General features: G+C 33.4%; 9 non-coding genes across 9 annotated transcripts; 7 read left to right on the top strand and 2 right to left on the bottom strand.

Moving 5' to 3' along the window:
• Positions 1–1739: 1739 nt before the first annotated feature.
• Positions 1740–1811, bottom strand: TRNAQ-CUG (transfer RNA glutamine (anticodon CUG)). Its single transcript has one exon. It is a non-coding gene; the product is annotated as a tRNA-Gln (tRNA).
• Positions 1812–3360: 1549 nt separating this feature from the next.
• Positions 3361–3432, top strand: TRNAQ-UUG (transfer RNA glutamine (anticodon UUG)). The gene has a single exon. It is a non-coding gene; the product is annotated as a tRNA-Gln (tRNA).
• Positions 3433–5877: 2445 nt separating this feature from the next.
• TRNAQ-UUG (transfer RNA glutamine (anticodon UUG)) lies at positions 5878–5949 on the top strand. Its single transcript has one exon. It is a non-coding gene; the product is annotated as a tRNA-Gln (tRNA).
• Positions 5950–8393: 2444 nt separating this feature from the next.
• On the top strand, positions 8394–8465 carry TRNAQ-UUG (transfer RNA glutamine (anticodon UUG)). Its single transcript has one exon. It is a non-coding gene; the product is annotated as a tRNA-Gln (tRNA).
• A 2444-nt stretch (positions 8466–10909) lies between these two features.
• TRNAH-AUG (transfer RNA histidin (anticodon AUG)) lies at positions 10910–10981 on the top strand. The gene has a single exon. It is a non-coding gene; the product is annotated as a tRNA-His (tRNA).
• Positions 10982–11806: 825 nt separating this feature from the next.
• TRNAQ-CUG (transfer RNA glutamine (anticodon CUG)) lies at positions 11807–11878 on the bottom strand. Its single transcript has one exon. It is a non-coding gene; the product is annotated as a tRNA-Gln (tRNA).
• A 1548-nt stretch (positions 11879–13426) lies between these two features.
• On the top strand, positions 13427–13498 carry TRNAQ-UUG (transfer RNA glutamine (anticodon UUG)). Its single transcript has one exon. It is a non-coding gene; the product is annotated as a tRNA-Gln (tRNA).
• A 2445-nt stretch (positions 13499–15943) lies between these two features.
• Positions 15944–16015, top strand: TRNAQ-UUG (transfer RNA glutamine (anticodon UUG)). Its single transcript has one exon. It is a non-coding gene; the product is annotated as a tRNA-Gln (tRNA).
• A 2444-nt stretch (positions 16016–18459) lies between these two features.
• On the top strand, positions 18460–18531 carry TRNAQ-UUG (transfer RNA glutamine (anticodon UUG)). The gene has a single exon. It is a non-coding gene; the product is annotated as a tRNA-Gln (tRNA).
• Positions 18532–20097: the final 1566 nt, after the last annotated feature.

Below are 20097 nucleotides of genomic sequence, written 5' to 3'. Positions count from 1 at the left end.
TCAGATAGTACAAATGTTTTTTGTATATTAGTATGGAAATTGTGAAATAAAACATTTCTCATGCTGATTTTCAACAGTCGATCTGCAATCATGAAATATAAGCTTTTGCTTGGAGGCCTCAAAGGTACTGATCTAATTTTCTTTTTTAGAATTATTCACAGATCGTATGATATGCTTTGTACAAATCAACTATGATGTTAGATCAAAATTGATTAAAAAGTGACTATCTCAATTTCAGGACATATAGAAGAGGAAGGAGAAGAAGCTCATGTTTCAAATGCGGAGAGGCAACAACTGTTCATTATTTTCACCTCTATTAATTATATGTATTTTTATAATGTATATATTTATATTTTCCGATAAATATACATAGACATATAGCGATATATAGGGAGATACATACATATAAGTTGATACGTACAAGTTTATAAGTAAATGAGATGTTTTTCCAATTAATACTTCTAAGAACTGAATGGAAAAAAAATCGTAAAGTTTAGATAAGTCCCACTGAGCTTTGTACTTAGATCCCTGTTTTCAGAGTCCAGATTGACAAGCATAACACCATCAACCCACCTGTACCAGGTTGAGCTTTCCATTTTGGCAGAAGAGATTGCATTCACGGGGGAATCTTATCTTTTATTGCAAAATCTTATCTCACATAAAAAGTACTGTTCAACAGAGTCATAGCGTTACTTGAGTCCTTTGTGCAACATCCTTCCCTAACATAGTTCAATAGGCAAAAGTTGAACAGAATAGAAAAGTTATATAATTCTGTTTGTCTTTGACTGTAGAAAATAAAAAATGTGAAATGTCCACATTGCTGCAGCAATTTCCTCCCCTGTCACATGGGAGGTTCCATGGTGAAATGGTTAGCACTTTGGACTTTGAATCCAAGGATCCGAGTTCAAATCTCGGTGGGACGACTTATGACCAAATCTTTTTCTGTCAAGTGTATTCATAAATATCATAAATCTAACACGGGTAGAGTGAACCATTGATTTATTGATTGTATTTTTAAAGTCTATTTGATGTGAGCAAATGATAGAACTTTTAGAAAACATGGAAATAAAATGGCTCAAAATAATGAGATATTTTGTGAGCTGACTCTGTTTTCTCAACTCATCACAAGAGGCTGATCCAAGATATTACTTGTTTAAATCTTACTGTTATTGATAAGGGGAACACGGAACTTTTTTAATTGGAAAGCCTTCATTAAAAGAAAACTTGAGGAATCAAATTGTGTATTTTGGGGACAGAAGAGATGAACTTTTAAATAACAATCTTGAAATTAAGACACACAGATATTTACACTCTGTTTTTCTAAAGTAGATCCATAACCACAAAGTAGAATCTTTCGAAAGACATGTCAAATGTATTAATCTGAATTCCTCTTTCAAAGAAATTCACAATTAAATGCTCTGTGTAAGTCAAGAATGTTGTCAGATAAGAAATCAGCAAAATGAACTATCTTATTACTGATCATAAAGATGAGAAAGGAAAAGAACCTCTTGCTTAAATTGTGGATGGGAAAGAACAGTTTTTAGTTTTCAGCTTCAGTACTTATGTTTATGAATAATTCATTTCTTTATATTGTATTATCACTATCTAGATGGATATAGCCATGTGTACATAGATACATACTTATACGTTGATAAGTTTCAGTATAAAACTTTGACGTTATGTTTTTCCAAGTCCAAATTCTAAGAAATTAGTGAAATATTAAATCTCATAATTCAAGCAGGTCCCACCGAGATTTGAACTCGGATCGCTGGATTCAGAGTCCAGAGTGCTAACCATTACACCATGGAACCCTGCCATACATGAGGGATTTTTCCATTGAGACAAAAGAGAGCGCATCAGTGCGGGGGCTTTTCTTACATTGATGAAAAGATATCTCAGTTGAATGCTCATAGTGTAAAGAGCTATAATGTGATTTGATTCTTTTCAGCTGCATTCTCCATAACAGTGTTAAATGTGCAAACGTTTATCAGGAAATGCAATTTACAAAATAATGATCATATTTGACTGAAGAATATTAAAACATTCTACATTTCCAAACTACTGCATCCATTTCTCTGTCTCTCACATGGGTGGCTCCAAAGAGCAACGCTTGGCACTTTGGACTTTGCATGCAAAGGTACCAGTCCAATTCTTTGAGGTACTATTTTACTAATCTCGACCTTTTACATTTCTGTCATCTTTTGTTATTGATAGCTCCAATCCAACACCAGTAGGTTGAAAGAGACAAATGTTGACTCCTTTCAAAATGTCCAACAGCTTGAACAAGTTACAGAAATACGAACTTTATAATACACATAACATCACATTCCTACACAAAATAGTGCGACATTACAAAATCCTATCCTGTTTTTCTCAAATGCATTTCAGAGGGCTGATTCCCAGCATTCCTTTTTGAAGATTTCTACACTATTGATAAGGCGAATATAGCACATTTTGAAAGAGATGTGTTCTTAAATCAAACCTAGAGAACCACAATGACGGTATCATTCAGATAGTACAAATGTTTTTTGTATATTAGTATGGAAATTGTGAAATAAAACATTTCTCATGCTGATTTTCAACAGTCGATCTGCAATCATGAAATATAAGCTTTTGCTTGGAGGCCTCAAAGGTACTGATCTAATTTTCTTTTTTAGAATTATTCACAGATCGTATGATATGCTTTGTACAAATCAACTATGTTGTTAGATCAAAATTGATTAAAAAGTGACTATCTCAATTTCAGGACATATAGAAGAGGAAGGAGAAGAAGCTCATGTTTCAAATGCGGAGAGGCAACAACTGTTCATTATTTTCACCTCTATTAATTATATGTATTTTTATAATGTATATATTTATATTTTCCGATAAATATACATAGACATATAGCGATATATAGGGAGATACATACATATAAGTTGATACGTACAAGTTTATAAGTAAATGAGATGGTTTTCCAATTAATACTTCTAAGAACTGAATGGAAAAAAAATCGTAAAGTTTAGATAAGTCCCACTGAGCTTTGTACTTAGATCCCTGTTTTCAGAGTCCAGATTGACAAGCATAACACCATCAACCCACCTGTACCAGGTTGAGCTTTCCATTTTGGCAGAAGAGATTGCATTCACGGGGGAATCTTATCTTTTATTGCAAAATCTTATCTCACATAAAAAAGTACTGTTCAACAGAGTCATAGTGTTACTTGAGTCCTTTGTGCAACATCCTTCCCTAACATAGTTCAATAGGCAAAAGTTGAACAGAATAGAAAAGTTATATAATTCTGTTTGTCTTTGACTGTAGAAAATAAAAAATGTGAAATGTCCACATTGCTGCAGCAATTTGCTCCCCTGTCACATGGGAGGTTCCATGGTGAAATGGTTAGCACTTTGGACTTTGAATCCAAGGATCCGAGTTCAAATCTCGGTGGGACCACTTTCATGACTTATGACCAAATCTTTTTCTGTCAAGTGTATTCATAAATATCATAAATCTAACACGGGTAGAGTGAAACATTGATTTATTGATTGTATTTTTAAAGTCTATTTGATGTGAGCAAATGATAGAACTTTTAGAAAACATGGAAATAAAATGGCTCAAAATAATGAGATATTTTGTGAGCTGACTCTGTTTTCTCAACTCATCACAAGAGGCTGATCCAAGATATTACTTGTTTAAATCTTACTGTTATTGATAAGGGGAACACGGAACTTTTTTAATTGGAAAGCCTTCATTAAAAGAAAACTTGAGGAATCAAATTGTGTATTTTGGGGACAGAAGAGATGAACTTTTAAATAACAATCTTGAAATTAAGACACACAGATATTTACACTCTGTTTTTCTAAAGTAGATCCATAACCACAAAGTAGAATCTTTCGAAAGACATGTCAAATGTATTAATCTGAATTCCTCTTTCAAAGAAATTCACAATTAAATGCTCTGTGTAAGTCAAGAATGTTGTCAGATAAGAAATCAGCAAAATGAACTATCTTATTACTGATCATAAAGATGAGAAAGGAAAAGAACCTCTTGCTTAAATTGTGGATGGGAAAGAACAGTTTTTAGTTTTCAGCTTCAGTACTTATGTTTATGAATAATTCATTTCTTTATATTGTATTATCACTATCTAGATGGATATAGCCATGTGTACATAGATACATACTTATACGTTGATAAGTTTCAGTATAAAACTTTGACGTTATGTTTTTCCAAGTCCAAATTCTAAGAAATTAGTGAAATATTAAATCTCATAATTCAAGCAGGTCCCACCGAGATTTGAACTCGGATCGCTGGATTCAGAGTCCAGAGTGCTAACAATTACACCATGGAACCCTGCCATACATGAGGGATTTTTCCATTGAGACAAAAGAGAGCGCATCAGTGCGGGGGCTTTTCTTACATTGATGAAAAGATATCTCAGTTGAATGCTCATAGTGTAAAGAGCTATAATGTGATTTGATTCTTTTCAGCTGCATTCTCCATAACAGTGTTAAATGTGCAAACGTTTATCAGGAAATGCAATTTACAAAATAATGATCATATTTGACTGAAGAATATTAAAACATTCTACATTTCCAAACTACTACATCCATTTCTCTGTCTCTCACATGGGTGGCTCCAAAGAGCAACGCTTGGCACTTTGGACTTTGCATGCAAAGGTACCAGTCCAATTCTTTGAGGTACTATTTTACTAATCTCGACCTTTTACATTTCTGTCATCTTTTGTTATTGATAGCTCCAATCCAACACCAGTAGGTTGAAAGAGACAAATGTTGACTCCTTTCAAAATGTCCAACAGCTTGAACAAGTTACAGAAATACGAACTTTATAATACACATAACATCACATTCCTACACAAAATAGTGCGACATTACAAAATCCTATCCTGTTTTTCTCAAATGCATTTCAGAGGGCTGATTCCCAGCATTCCTTTTTGAAGATTTCCACACTATTGATAAGGCGAATATAGCACATTTTGAAAGAGATGTGTTCTTAAATCAAACCTAGAGAACCACAATGACGGTATCATTCAGATAGTACAAATGTTTTTTGTATATTAGTATGGAAATTGTGAAATAAAACATTTCTCATGCTGATTTTCAACAGTCGATCTGCAATCATGAAATATAAGCTTTTGCTTGGAGGCCTCAAAGGTACTGATCTAATTTTCTTTTTTAGAATTATTCACAGATCGTATGATATGCTTTGTACAAATCAACTATGTTGTTAGATCAAAATTGATTAAAAAGTGACTATCTCAATTTCAGGACATATAGAAGAGGAAGGAGAAGAAGCTCATGTTTCAAATGCGGAGAGGCAACAACTGTTCATTATTTTCACCTCTATTAATTATATGTATTTTTATAATGTATATATTTATATTTTCCGATAAATATACATAGACATATAGCGATATATAGGGAGATACATACATATAAGTTGATACGTACAAGTTTATAAGTAAATGAGATGTTTTTCCAATTAATACTTCTAAGAACTGAATGGAAAAAAAATCGTAAAGTTTAGATAAGTCCCACTGAGCTTTGTACTTAGATCCCTGTTTTCAGAGTCCAGATTGACAAGCATAACACCATCAACCCACCTGTACCAGGTTGAGCTTTCCATTTTGGCAGAAGAGATTGCATTCACGGGGGAATCTTATCTTTTATTGCAAAATCTTATCTCACATAAAAAGTACTGTTCAACAGAGTCATAGCGTTACTTGAGTCCTTTGTGCAACATCCTTCCCTAACATAGTTCAATAGGCAAAAGTTGAACAGAATAGAAAAGTTATATAATTCTGTTTGTCTTTGACTGTAGAAAATAAAAAATGTGAAATGTCCACATTGCTGCAGCAATTTCCTCCCCTGTCACATGGGAGGTTCCATGGTGAAATGGTTAGCACTTTGGACTTTGAATCCAAGGATCCGAGTTCAAATCTCGGTGGGACCACTTTCATGACTTATGACCAAATCTTTTTCTGTCAAGTGTATTCATAAATATCATAAATCTAACACGGGTAGAGTGAAACATTGATTTATTGATTGTATTTTTAAAGTCTATTTGATGTGAGCAAATGATAGAACTTTTAGAAAACATGGAAATAAAATGGCTCAAAATAATGAGATATTTTGTGAGCTGACTCTGTTTTCTCAACTCATCACAAGAGGCTGATCCAAGATATTACTTGTTTAAATCTTACTGTTATTGATAAGGGGAACACGGAACTTTTTTAATTGGAAAGCCTTCATTAAAAGAAAACTTGAGGAATCAAATTGTGTATTTTGGGGACAGAAGAGATGAACTTTTAAATAACAATCTTGAAATTAAGACACACAGATATTTACACTCTGTTTTTCTAAAGTAGATCCATAACCACAAAGTAGAATCTTTCGAAAGACATGTCAAATGTATTAATCTGAATTCCTCTTTCAAAGAAATTCACAATTAAATGCACTGTGTAAGTCAAGAATGTTGTCAGATAAGAAATCAGCAAAATTAACTATCTTATTACTGATCATAAAGATGAGAAAGGAAAATAACCTCTTGCTTAAATTGTGGATGGGAAAGAACAGTTTTTAGTTTTCAGCTTCAGTACTTATGTTTATGAATAATTCATTTCTTTATATTGTATTATCACTATCTAGATGGATATAGCCATGTGTACATAGATACATACTTATACGTTGATAAGTTTCAGTATAAAACTTTGACGTTATGTTTTTCCAAGTCCAAATTCTAAGAAATTAGTGAAATATTAAATCTCATAATTCAAGCAGGTCCCACGAGATTTGAACTCGGATCGCTGGATTCAGAGTCCAGAGTGCTAACTATTACACCATGGAACCCTGCCATACATGAGGGATTTTTCCATTGAGACAAAAGAGAGCGCATCAGTGCGGGGGCTTTTCTTACATTGATGAAAAGATATCTCAGTTGAATGCTCATAGTGTAAAGAGCTATAATGTGATTTGATTCTTTTCAGCTGCATTCTCCATAACAGTGTTAAATGTGCAAACGTTTATCAGGAAATGCAATTTACAAAATAATGATCATATTTGACTGAAGAATATTAAAACATTCTACATTTCCAAACTACTACATCCATTTCTCTGTCTCTCACATGGGTGGCTCCAAAGAGCAACAGTTGGCACTTTGGACTTTGCATGCAAAGGTACCAGTCCAATTCTTTGAGGTACTATTTTACTAATCTCGACCTTTTACATTTCTGTCATCTTTTGTTATTGATAGCTCCAATCCAACACCAGTAGGTTGAAAGAGAAAAATGTTGAATCCTTTCAAAATGTCCAACAGCTTGAACAAGTTACAGAAATACGAACTTTATAATACACATAACATCACATTCCTACACAAAATAGTGCGACATTACAAAATCCTATCCTGTTTTTCTCAAATGCATTTCAGAGGGCTGATTCCCAGCATTCCTTTTTGAAGATTTCCACACTATTGATAAGGCGAACATAGCACATTTTGAAAGAGATGTGTTCTTAAATCAAACCTAGAGAACCACAATGACGGTATCATTCAGATAGTACAAATGTTTTTTGTATATTAGTATGGAAATTGTGAAATAAAACATTTCTCATGCTGATTTTCAACAGTCGATCTGCAATCATGAAATATAAGCTTTTGCTTGGAGGCCTCAAAGGTACTGATCTAATTTTCTTTTTTAGAATTATTCACAGATCGTATGATATGCTTTGTACAAATCAACTATGTTGTTAGATCAAAATTGATTAAAAAGTGACTATCTCAATTTCAGGACATATAGAAGAGGAAGGAGAAGAAGCTCATGTTTCAAATGCGGAGAGGCAACAACTGTTCATTATTTTCACCTCTATTAATTATATGTATTTTTATAATGTATATATTTATATTTTCCGATAAATATACATAGACATTTAGCGATATATAGGGAGATACAGACATATAAGTTGATACGTACAAGTTTATAAGTAAATGAGATGTTTTTCTAATTAATACTTCTAAGAACTGAATGGAAAAAAAATCGTAAAGTTTAGATAAGTCCCACTGAGCTTTGTACTTAGATCCCTGTTTTCAGAGTCCAGATTGACAAGCATAACACCATCAACCCACCTGTACCAGGTTGAGCTTTCCATTTTGGCAGAAGAGATTGCATTCACGGGGGAATCTTATCTTTTATTGCAAAATCTTATCTCACATAAAAAGTACTGTTCAACAGAGTCATAGCGTTACTTGAGTCCTTTGTGCAACATCCTTCCCTAACATAGTTCAATAGGCAAAAGTTGAACAGAATAGAAAAGTTATATAATTCTGTTTGTCTTTGACTGTAGAAAATAAAAAATGTGAAATGTCCACATTGCTGCAGCAATTTCCTCCCCTGTCACATGGGAGGTTCCATGGTGAAATGGTTAGCACTTTGGACTTTGAATCCAAGGATCCGAGTTCAAATCTCGGTGGGACCACTTTCAGGACTTATGACCAAATCTTTTTCTGTCAAGTGTATTCATAAATATCATAAATCTAACACGGGTAGAGTGAAACATTGATTTATTGATTGTATTTTTAAAGTCTATTTGATGTGAGCAAATGATAGAACTTTTAGAAAACATGGAAATAAAATGGCTCAAAATAATGAGATATTTTGTGAGCTGACTCTGTTTTCTCAACTCATCACAAGAGGCTGATCCAAGATATTACTTGTTTAAATCTTACTGTTATTGATAAGGGGAACACGGAACTTTTTTAATTGGAAAGCCTTCATTAAAAGAAAACTTGAGGAATCAAATTGTGTATTTTGGGGACAGAAGAGATGAACTTTTAAATAACAATCTTGAAATTAAGACACACAGATATTTACACTCTGTTTTTCTAAAGTAGATCCATAACCACAAAGTAGAATCTTTCGAAAGACATGTCAAATGTATTAATCTGAATTCCTCTTTCAAAGAAATTCACAATTAAATGCACTGTGTAAGTCAAGAATGTTGTCAGATAAGAAATCAGCAAAATTAACTATCTTATTACTGATCATAAAGATGAGAAAGGAAAATAACCTCTTGCTTAAATTGTGGATGGGAAAGAACAGTTTTTAGTTTTCAGCTTCAGTACTTATGTTTATGAATAATTCATTTCTTTATATTGTATTATCACTATCTAGATGGATATAGCCATGTGTACATAGATACATACTTATACGTTGATAAGTTTCAGTATAAAACTTTGACGTTATGTTTTTCCAAGTCCAAATTCTAAGAAATTAGTGAAATATTAAATCTCATAATTCAAGCAGGTCCCACGAGATTTGAACTCGGATCGCTGGATTCAGAGTCCAGAGTGCTAACTATTACACCATGGAACCCTGCCATACATGAGGGATTTTTCCATTGAGACAAAAGAGAGCGCATCAGTGCGGGGGCTTTTCTTACATTGATGAAAAGATATCTCAGTTGAATGCTCATAGTGTAAAGAGCTATAATGTGATTTGATTCTTTTCAGCTGCATTCTCCATAACAGTGTTAAATGTGCAAACGTTTATCAGGAAATGCAATTTACAAAATAATGATCATATTTGACTGAAGAATATTAAAACATTCTACATTTCCAAACTACTACATCCATTTCTCTGTCTCTCACATGGGTGGCTCCAAAGAGCAACAGTTGGCACTTTGGACTTTGCATGCAAAGGTACCAGTCCAATTCTTTGAGGTACTATTTTACTAATCTCGACCTTTTACATTTCTGTCATCTTTTGTTATTGATAGCTCCAATCCAACACCAGTAGGTTGAAAGAGACAAATGTTGACTCCTTTCAAAATGTCCAACAGCTTGAACAAGTTACAGAAATACGAACTTTATAATACACATAACATCACATTCCTACACAAAATAGTGCGACATTACAAAATCCTATCCTGTTTTTCTCAAATGCATTTCAGAGGGCTGATTCCCAGCATTCCTTTTTGAAGATTTCCACACTATTGATAAGGCGAACATAGCACATTTTGAAAGAGATGTGTTCTTAAATCAAACCTAGAGAACCACAATGACGGTATCATTCAGATAGTACAAATGTTTTTTGTATATTAGTATGGAAATTGTGAAATAAAACATTTCTCATGCTGATTTTCAACAGTCGATCTGCAATCATGAAATATAAGCTTTTGCTTGGAGGCCTCAAAGGTACTGATCTAATTTTCTTTTTTAGAATTATTCACAGATCGTATGATATGCTTTGTACAAATCAACTATGTTGTTAGATCAAAATTGATTAAAAAGTGACTATCTCAATTTCAGGACATATAGAAGAGGAAGGAGAAGAAGCTCATGTTTCAAATGCGGAGAGGCAACAACTGTTCATTATTTTCACCTCTATTAATTATATGTATTTTTATAATGTATATATTTATATTTTCCGATAAATATACATAGACATATAGCGATATATAGGGAGATACATACATATAAGTTGATACGTACAAGTTTATAAGTAAATGAGATGTTTTTCCAATTAATACTTCTAAGAACTGAATGGAAAAAAAATCGTAAAGTTTAGATAAGTCCCACTGAGCGTTGTACTTAGATCCCTGTTTTCAGAGTCCAGATTGACAAGCATAACACCATCAACCCACCTGTACCAGGTTGAGCTTTCCATTTTGGCAGAAGAGATTGCATTCACGGGGGAATCTTATCTTTTATTGCAAAATCTTATCTCACATAAAAAGTACTGTTCAACAGAGTCATAGCGTTACTTGAGTCCTTTGTGCAACATCCTTCCCTAACATAGTTCAATAGGCAAAAGTTGAACAGAATAGAAAAGTTATATAATTCTGTTTGTCTTTGACTGTAGAAAATAAAAAATGTGAAATGTCCACATTGCTGCAGCAATTTGCTCCCCTGTCACATGGGAGGTTCCATGGTGAAATGGTTAGCACTTTGGACTATGAATCCAAGGATCCGAGTTCAAATCTCGGTGGGACCACTTTCATGACTTATGACCAAATCTTTTTCTGTCAAGTGTATTCATAAATATCATAAATCTAACACGGGTAGAGTGAAACATTGATTTATTGATTGTATTTTTAAAGTCTATTTGATGTGAGCAAATGATAGAACTTTTAGAAAACATGGAAATAAAATGGCTCAAAATAATGAGATATTTTGTGAGCTGACTCTGTTTTCTCAACTCATCACAAGAGGCTGATCCAAGATATTACTTGTTTAAATCTTACTGTTATTGATAAGGGGAACACGGAACTTTTTTAATTGGAAAGCCTTCATTAAAAGAAAACTTGAGGAATCAAATTGTGTATTTTGGGGACAGAAGAGATGAACTTTTAAATAACAATCTTGAAATTAAGACACACAGATATTTACACTCTGTTTTTCTAAAGTAGATCCATAACCACAAAGTAGAATCTTTCGAAAGACATGTCAAATGTATTAATCTGAATTCCTCTTTCAAAGAAATTCACAATTAAATGCACTGTGTAAGTCAAGAATGTTGTCAGATAAGAAATCAGCAAAATTAACTATCTTATTACTGATCATAAAGATGAGAAAGGAAAAGAACCTCTTGCTTAAATTGTGGATGGGAAAGAACAGTTTTTAGTTTTCAGCTTCAGTACTTATGTTTATGAATAATTCATTTCTTTATATTGTATTATCACTATCTAGATGGATATAGCCATGTGTACATAGATACATAATTATACGTTGATAAGTTTCAGTATAAAACTTTGACGTTATGTTTTTCCAAGTCCAAATTCTAAGAAATTAGTGAAATATTATATCTCATAATTCAAGCAGGTCCCACCGAGATTTGAACTCGGATCGCTGGATTCAGAGTCCAGAGTGCTAACCATTACACCATGGAACCCTGCCATACATGAGGGATTTTTCCATTGAGACAAAAGAGAGCGCATCAGTGCGGGGGCTTTTCTTACATTGATGAAAAGATATCTCAGTTGAATGCTCATAGTGTAAAGAGCTATAATGTGATTTGATTCTTTTCAGCTGCATTCTCCATAACAGTGTTAAATGTGCAAACGTTTATCAGGAAATGCAATTTACAAAATAATGATCATATTTGACTGAAGAATATTAAAACATTCTACATTTCCAAACTACTACATCCATTTCTCTGTCTCTCACATGGGTGGCTCCAAAGAGCAACGCTTGGCACTTTGGACTTTGCATGCAAAGGTACCAGTCCAATTCTTTGAGGTACTATTTTACTAATCTCGACCTTTTACATTTCTGTCATCTTTTGTTATTGATAGCTCCAATCCAACACCAGTAGGTTGAAAGAGACAAATGTTGACTCCTTTCAAAATGTCCAACAGCTTGAACAAGTTACAGAAATACGAACTTTATAATACACATAACATCACATTCCTACACAAAATAGTGCGACATTACAAAATCCTATCCTGTTTTTCTCAAATGCATTTCAGAGGGCTGATTCCCAGCATTCCTTTTTGAAGATTTCCACACTATTGATAAGGCGAACATAGCACATTTTGAAAGAGATGTGTTCTTAAATCAAACCTAGAGAACCACAATGACGGTATCATTCAGATAGTACAAATGTTTTTTGTATATTAGTATGGAAATTGTGAAATAAAACATTTCTCATGCTGATTTTCAACAGTCGATCTGCAATCATGAAATATAAGCTTTTGCTTGGAGGCCTCAAAGGTACTGATCTAATTTTCTTTTTTAGAATTATTCACAGATCGTATGATATGCTTTGTACAAATCAACTATGTTGTTAGATCAAAATTGATTAAAAAGTGACTATCTCAATTTCAGGACATATAGAAGAGGAAGGAGAAGAAGCTCATGTTTCAAATGCGGAGAGGCAACAACTGTTCATTATTTTCACCTCTATTAATTATATGTATTTTTATAATGTATATATTTATATTTTCCGATAAATATACATAGACATATAGCGATATATAGGGAGATACATACATATAAGTTGATACGTACCAGTTTATAAGTAAATGAGATGTTTTTCCAATTAATACTTCTAAGAACTGAATGGAAAAAAAATCGTAAAGTTTAGATAAGTCCCACTGAGCGTTGTACTTAGATCCCTGTTTTCAGAGTCCAGATTGACAAGCATAACACCATCAACCCACCTGTACCAGGTTGAGCTTTCCATTTTGGCAGAAGAGATTGCATTCACGGGGGAATCTTATCTTTTATTGCAAAATCTTATCTCACATAAAAAGTACTGTTCAACAGAGTCATAGCGTTACTTGAGTCCTTTGTGCAACATCCTTCCCTAACATAGTTCAATAGGCAAAAGTTGAACAGAATAGAAAAGTTATATAATTCTGTTTGTCTTTGACTGTAGAAAATAAAAAATGTGAAATGTCCACATTGCTGCAGCAATTTCCTCCCCTGTCACATGGGAGGTTCCATGGTGAAATGGTTAGCACTTTGGACTTTGAATCCAAGGATCCGAGTTCAAATCTCGGTGGGACCACTTTCATGACTTATGACCAAATCTTTTTCTGTCAAGTGTATTCATAAATATCATAAATCTAACACGGGTAGAGTGAAACATTGATTTATTGATTGTATTTTTAAAGTCTATTTGATGTGAGCAAATGATAGAACTTTTAGAAAACATGGAAATAAAATGGCTCAAAATAATGAGATATTTTGTGAGCTGACTCTGTTTTCTCAACTCATCACAAGAGGCTGATCCAAGATATTACTTGTTTAAATCTTACTGTTATTGATAAGGGGAACACGGAACTTTTTTAATTGGAAAGCCTTCATTAAAAGAAAACTTGAGGAATCAAATTGTGTATTTTGGGGACAGAAGAGATGAACTTTTAAATAACAATCTTGAAATTAAGACACACAGATATTTACACTCTGTTTTTCTAAAGTAGATCCATAACCACAAAGTAGAATCTTTCGAAAGACATGTCAAATGTATTAATCTGAATTCCTCTTTCAAAGAAATTCACAATTAAATGCTCTGTGTAAGTCAAGAATGTTGTCAGATAAGAAATCAGCAAAATGAACTATCTTATTACTGATCATAAAGATGAGAAAGGAAAAGAACCTCTTGCTTAAATTGTGGATGGGAAAGAACAGTTTTTAGTTTTCAGCTTCAGTACTTATGTTTATGAATAATTCATTTCTTTATATTGTATTATCACTATCTAGATGGATATAGCCATGTGTACATAGATACATACTTATACGTTGATAAGTTTCAGTATAAAACTTTGACGTTATGTTTTTCCAAGTCCAAATTCTAAGAAATTAGTGAAATATTAAATCTCATAATTCAAGCAGGTCCCACCGAGATTTGAACTCGGATCGCTGGATTCAGAGTCCAGAGTGCTAACAATTACACCATGGAACCCTGCCATACATGAGGGATTTTTCCATTGAGACAAAAGAGAGCGCATCAGTGCGGGGGCTTTTCTTACATTGATGAAAAGATATCTCAGTTGAATGCTCATAGTGTAAAGAGCTATAATGTGATTTGATTCTTTTCAGCTGCATTCTCCATAACAGTGTTAAATGTGCAAACGTTTATCAGGAAATGCAATTTACAAAATAATGATCATATTTGACTGAAGAATATTAAAACATTCTACATTTCCAAACTACTACATCCATTTCTCTGTCTCTCACATGGGTGGCTCCAAAGAGCAACGCTTGGCACTTTGGACTTTGCATGCAAAGGTACCAGTCCAATTCTTTGAGGTACTATTTTACTAATCTCGACCTTTTACATTTCTGTCATCTTTTGTTATTGATAGCTCCAATCCAACACCAGTAGGTTGAAAGAGACAAATGTTGACTCCTTTCAAAATGTCCAACAGCTTGAACAAGTTACAGAAATACGAACTTTATAATACACATAACATCACATTCCTACACAAAATAGTGCGACATTACAAAATCCTATCCTGTTTTTCTCAAATGCATTTCAGAGGGCTGATTCCCAGCATTCCTTTTTGAAGATTTCCACACTATTGATAAGGCGAATATAGCACATTTTGAAAGAGATGTGTTCTTAAATCAAACCTAGAGAACCACAATGACGGTATCATTCAGATAGTACAAATGTTTTTTGTATATTAGTATGGAAATTGTGAAATAAAACATTTCTCATGCTGATTTTCAACAGTCGATCTGCAATCATGAAATATAAGCTTTTGCTTGGAGGCCTCAAAGGTACTGATCTAATTTTCTTTTTTAGAATTATTCACAGATCGTATGATATGCTTTGTACAAATCAACTATGTTGTTAGATCAAAATTGATTAAAAAGTGACTATCTCAATTTCAGGACATATAGAAGAGGAAGGAGAAGAAGCTCATGTTTCAAATGCGGAGAGGCAACAACTGTTCATTATTTTCACCTCTATTAATTATATGTATTTTTATAATGTATATATTTATATTTTCCGATAAATATACATAGACATATAGCGATATATAGGGAGATACATACATATAAGTTGATACGTACAAGTTTATAAGTAAATGAGATGTTTTTCCAATTAATACTTCTAAGAACTGAATGGAAAAAAAATCGTAAAGTTTAGATAAGTCCCACTGAGCTTTGTACTTAGATCCCTGTTTTCAGAGTCCAGATTGACAAGCATAACACCATCAACCCACCTGTACCAGGTTGAGCTTTCCATTTTGGCAGAAGAGATTGCATTCACGGGGGAATCTTATCTTTTATTGCAAAATCTTATCTCACATAAAAAGTACTGTTCAACAGAGTCATAGCGTTACTTGAGTCCTTTGTGCAACATCCTTCCCTAACATAGTTCAATAGGCAAAAGTTGAACAGAATAGAAAAGTTATATAATTCTGTTTGTCTTTGACTGTAGAAAATAAAAAATGTGAAATGTCCACATTGCTGCAGCAATTTCCTCCCCTGTCACATGGGAGGTTCCATGGTGAAATGGTTAGCACTTTGGACTTTGAATCCAAGGATCCGAGTTCAAATCTCGGTGGGACCACTTTCATGACTTATGACCAAATCTTTTTCTGTCAAGTGTATTCATAAATATCATAAATCTAACACGGGTAGAGTGAAACATTGATTTATTGATTGTATTTTTAAAGTCTATTTGATGTGAGCAAATGATAGAACTTTTAGAAAACATGGAAATAAAATGGCTCAAAATAATGAGATATTTTGTGAGCTGACTCTGTTTTCTCAACTCATCACAAGAGGCTGATCCAAGATATTACTTGTTTAAATCTTAGTGTTATTGATAAGGGGAACACGGAACTTTTTTAATTGGAAAGCCTTCATTAAAAGAAAACTTGAGGAATCAAATTGTGTATTTTGGGGACAGAAGAGATGAACTTTTAAATAACAATCTTGAAATTAAGACACACAGATATTTACACTCTGTTTTTCTAAAGTAGATCCATAACCACAAAGTAGAATCTTTCGAAAGACATGTCAAATGTATTAATCTGAATTCCTCTTTCAAAGAAATTCACAATTAAATGCACTGTGTAAGTCAAGAATGTTGTCAGATAAGAAATCAGCAAAATTAACTATCTTATTACTGATCATAAAGATGAGAAAGGAAAATAACCTCTTGCTTAAATTGTGGATGGGAAAGAACAGTTTTTAGTTTTCAGCTTCAGTACTTATGTTTATGAATAATTCATTTCTTTATATTGTATTATCACTATCTAGATGGATATAGCCATGTGTACATAGATACATACTTATACGTTGATAAGTTTCAGTATAAAACTTTGACGTTATGTTTTTCCAAGTCCAAATTCTAAGAAATTAGTGAAATATTAAATCTCATAATTCAAGCAGGTCCCACGAGATTTGAACTCGGATCGCTGGATTCAGAGTCCAGAGTGCTAACTATTACACCATGGAACCCTGCCATACATGAGGGATTTTTCCATTGAGACAAAAGAGAGCGCATCAGTGCGGGGGCTTTTCTTACATTGATGAAAAGATATCTCAGTTGAATGCTCATAGTGTAAAGAGCTATAATGTGATTTGATTCTTTTCAGCTGCATTCTCCATAACAGTGTTAAATGTGCAAACGTTTATCAGGAAATGCAATTTACAAAATAATGATCATATTTGACTGAAGAATATTAAAACATTCTACATTTCCAAACTACTACATCCATTTCTCTGTCTCTCACATGGGTGGCTCCAAAGAGCAACAGTTGGCACTTTGGACTTTGCATGCAAAGGTACCAGTCCAATTCTTTGAGGTACTATTTTACTAATCTCGACCTTTTACATTTCTGTCATCTTTTGTTATTGATAGCTCCAATCCAACACCAGTAGGTTGAAAGAGAAAAATGTTGAATCCTTTCAAAATGTCCAACAGCTTGAACAAGTTACAGAAATACGAACTTTATAATACACATAACATCACATTCCTACACAAAATAGTGCGACATTACAAAATCCTATCCTGTTTTTCTCAAATGCATTTCAGAGGGCTGATTCCCAGCATTCCTTTTTGAAGATTTCCACACTATTGATAAGGCGAACATAGCACATTTTGAAAGAGATGTGTTCTTAAATCAAACCTAGAGAACCACAATGACGGTATCATTCAGATAGTACAAATGTTTTTTGTATATTAGTATGGAAATTGTGAAATAAAACATTTCTCATGCTGATTTTCAACAGTCGATCTGCAATCATGAAATATAAGCTTTTGCTTGGAGGCCTCAAAGGTACTGATCTAATTTTCTTTTTTAGAATTATTCACAGATCGTATGATATGCTTTGTACAAATCAACTATGTTGTTAGATCAAAATTGATTAAAAAGTGACTATCTCAATTTCAGGACATATAGAAGAGGAAGGAGAAGAAGCTCATGTTTCAAATGCGGAGAGGCAACAACTGTTCATTATTTTCACCTCTATTAATTATATGTATTTTTATAATGTATATATTTATATTTTCCGATAAATATACATAGACATATAGCGATATATAGGGAGATACAGACATATAAGTTGATACGTACAAGTTTATAAGTAAATGAGATGTTTTTCCAATTAATACTTCTAAGAACTGAATGGAAAAAAAATCGTAAAGTTTAGATAAGTCCCACTGAGCTTTGTACTTAGATCCCTGTTTTCAGAGTCCAGATTGACAAGCATAACACCATCAACCCACCTGTACCAGGTTGAGCTTTCCATTTTGGCAGAAGAGATTGCATTCACGGGGGAATCTTATCTTTTATTGCAAAATCTTATCTCACATAAAAAGTACTGTTCAACAGAGTCATAGCGTTACTTGAGTCCTTTGTGCAACATCCTTCCCTAACATAGTTCAATAGGCAAAAGTTGAACAGAATAGAAAAGTTATATAATTCTGTTTGTCTTTGACTGTAGAAAATAAAAAATGTGAAATGTCCACATTGCTGCAGCAATTTCCTCCCCTGTCACATGGGAGGTTCCATGGTGAAATGGTTAGCACTTTGGACTTTGAATCCAAGGATCCGAGTTCAAATCTCGGTGGGACCACTTTCAGGACTTATGACCAAATCTTTTTCTGTCAAGTGTATTCATAAATATCATAAATCTAACACGGGTAGAGTGAAACATTGATTTATTGATTGTATTTTTAAAGTCTATTTGATGTGAGCAAATGATAGAACTTTTAGAAAACATGGAAATAAAATGGCTCAAAATAATGAGATATTTTGTGAGCTGACTCTGTTTTCTCAACTCATCACAAGAGGCTGATCCAAGATATTACTTGTTTAAATCTTACTGTTATTGATAAGGGGAACACGGAACTTTTTTAATTGGAAAGCCTTCATTAAAAGAAAACTTGAGGAATCAAATTGTGTATTTTGGGGACAGAAGAGATGAACTTTTAAATAACAATCTTGAAATTAAGACACACAGATATTTACACTCTGTTTTTCTAAAGTAGATCCATAACCACAAAGTAGAATCTTTCGAAAGACATGTCAAATGTATTAATCTGAATTCCTCTTTCAAAGAAATTCACAATTAAATGCACTGTGTAAGTCAAGAATGTTGTCAGATAAGAAATCAGCAAAATTAACTATCTTATTACTGATCATAAAGATGAGAAAGGAAAATAACCTCTTGCTTAAATTGTGGATGGGAAAGAACAGTTTTTAGTTTTCAGCTTCAGTACTTATGTTTATGAATAATTCATTTCTTTATATTGTATTATCACTATCTAGATGGATATAGCCATGTGTACATAGATACATACTTATACGTTGATAAGTTTCAGTATAAAACTTTGACGTTATGTTTTTCCAAGTCCAAATTCTAAGAAATTAGTGAAATATTAAATCTCATAATTCAAGCAGGTCCCACGAGATTTGAACTCGGATCGCTGGATTCAGAGTCCAGAGTGCTAACTATTACACCATGGAACCCTGCCATACATGAGGGATTTTTCCATTGAGACAAAAGAGAGCGCATCAGTGCGGGGGCTTTTCTTACATTGATGAAAAGATATCTCAGTTGAATGCTCATAGTGTAAAGAGCTATAATGTGATTTGATTCTTTTCAGCTGCATTCTCCATAACAGTGTTAAATGTGCAAACGTTTATCAGGAAATGCAATTTACAAAATAATGATCATATTTGACTGAAGAATATTAAAACATTCTACATTTCCAAACTACTACATCCATTTCTCTGTCTCTCACATGGGTGGCTCCAAAGAGCAACAGTTGGCACTTTGGACTTTGCATGCAAAGGTACCAGTCCAATTCTTTGAGGTACTATTTTACTAATCTCGACCTTTTACATTTCTGTCATCTTTTGTTATTGATAGCTCCAATCCAACACCAGTAGGTTGAAAGAGACAAATGTTGACTCCTTTCAAAATGTCCAACAGCTTGAACAAGTTACAGAAATACGAACTTTATAATACACATAACATCACATTCCTACACAAAATAGTGCGACATTACAAAATCCTATCCTGTTTTTCTCAAATGCATTTCAGAGGGCTGATTCCCAGCATTCCTTTTTGAAGATTTCCACACTATTGATAAGGCGAACATAGCACATTTTGAAAGAGATGTGTTCTTAAATCAAA

The sequence above is a fragment of the Lissotriton vulgaris genome, unplaced genomic scaffold, assembly GCF_964263255.1.
Source record: "Lissotriton vulgaris unplaced genomic scaffold, aLisVul1.2 SCAFFOLD_2159, whole genome shotgun sequence".
Taxonomy (NCBI): domain Eukaryota; kingdom Metazoa; phylum Chordata; class Amphibia; order Caudata; family Salamandridae; genus Lissotriton; species Lissotriton vulgaris.
The sequence above is the reverse complement of the archived record's forward strand: the minus strand, read 5'-3'. Positions and strand labels throughout refer to the sequence as shown.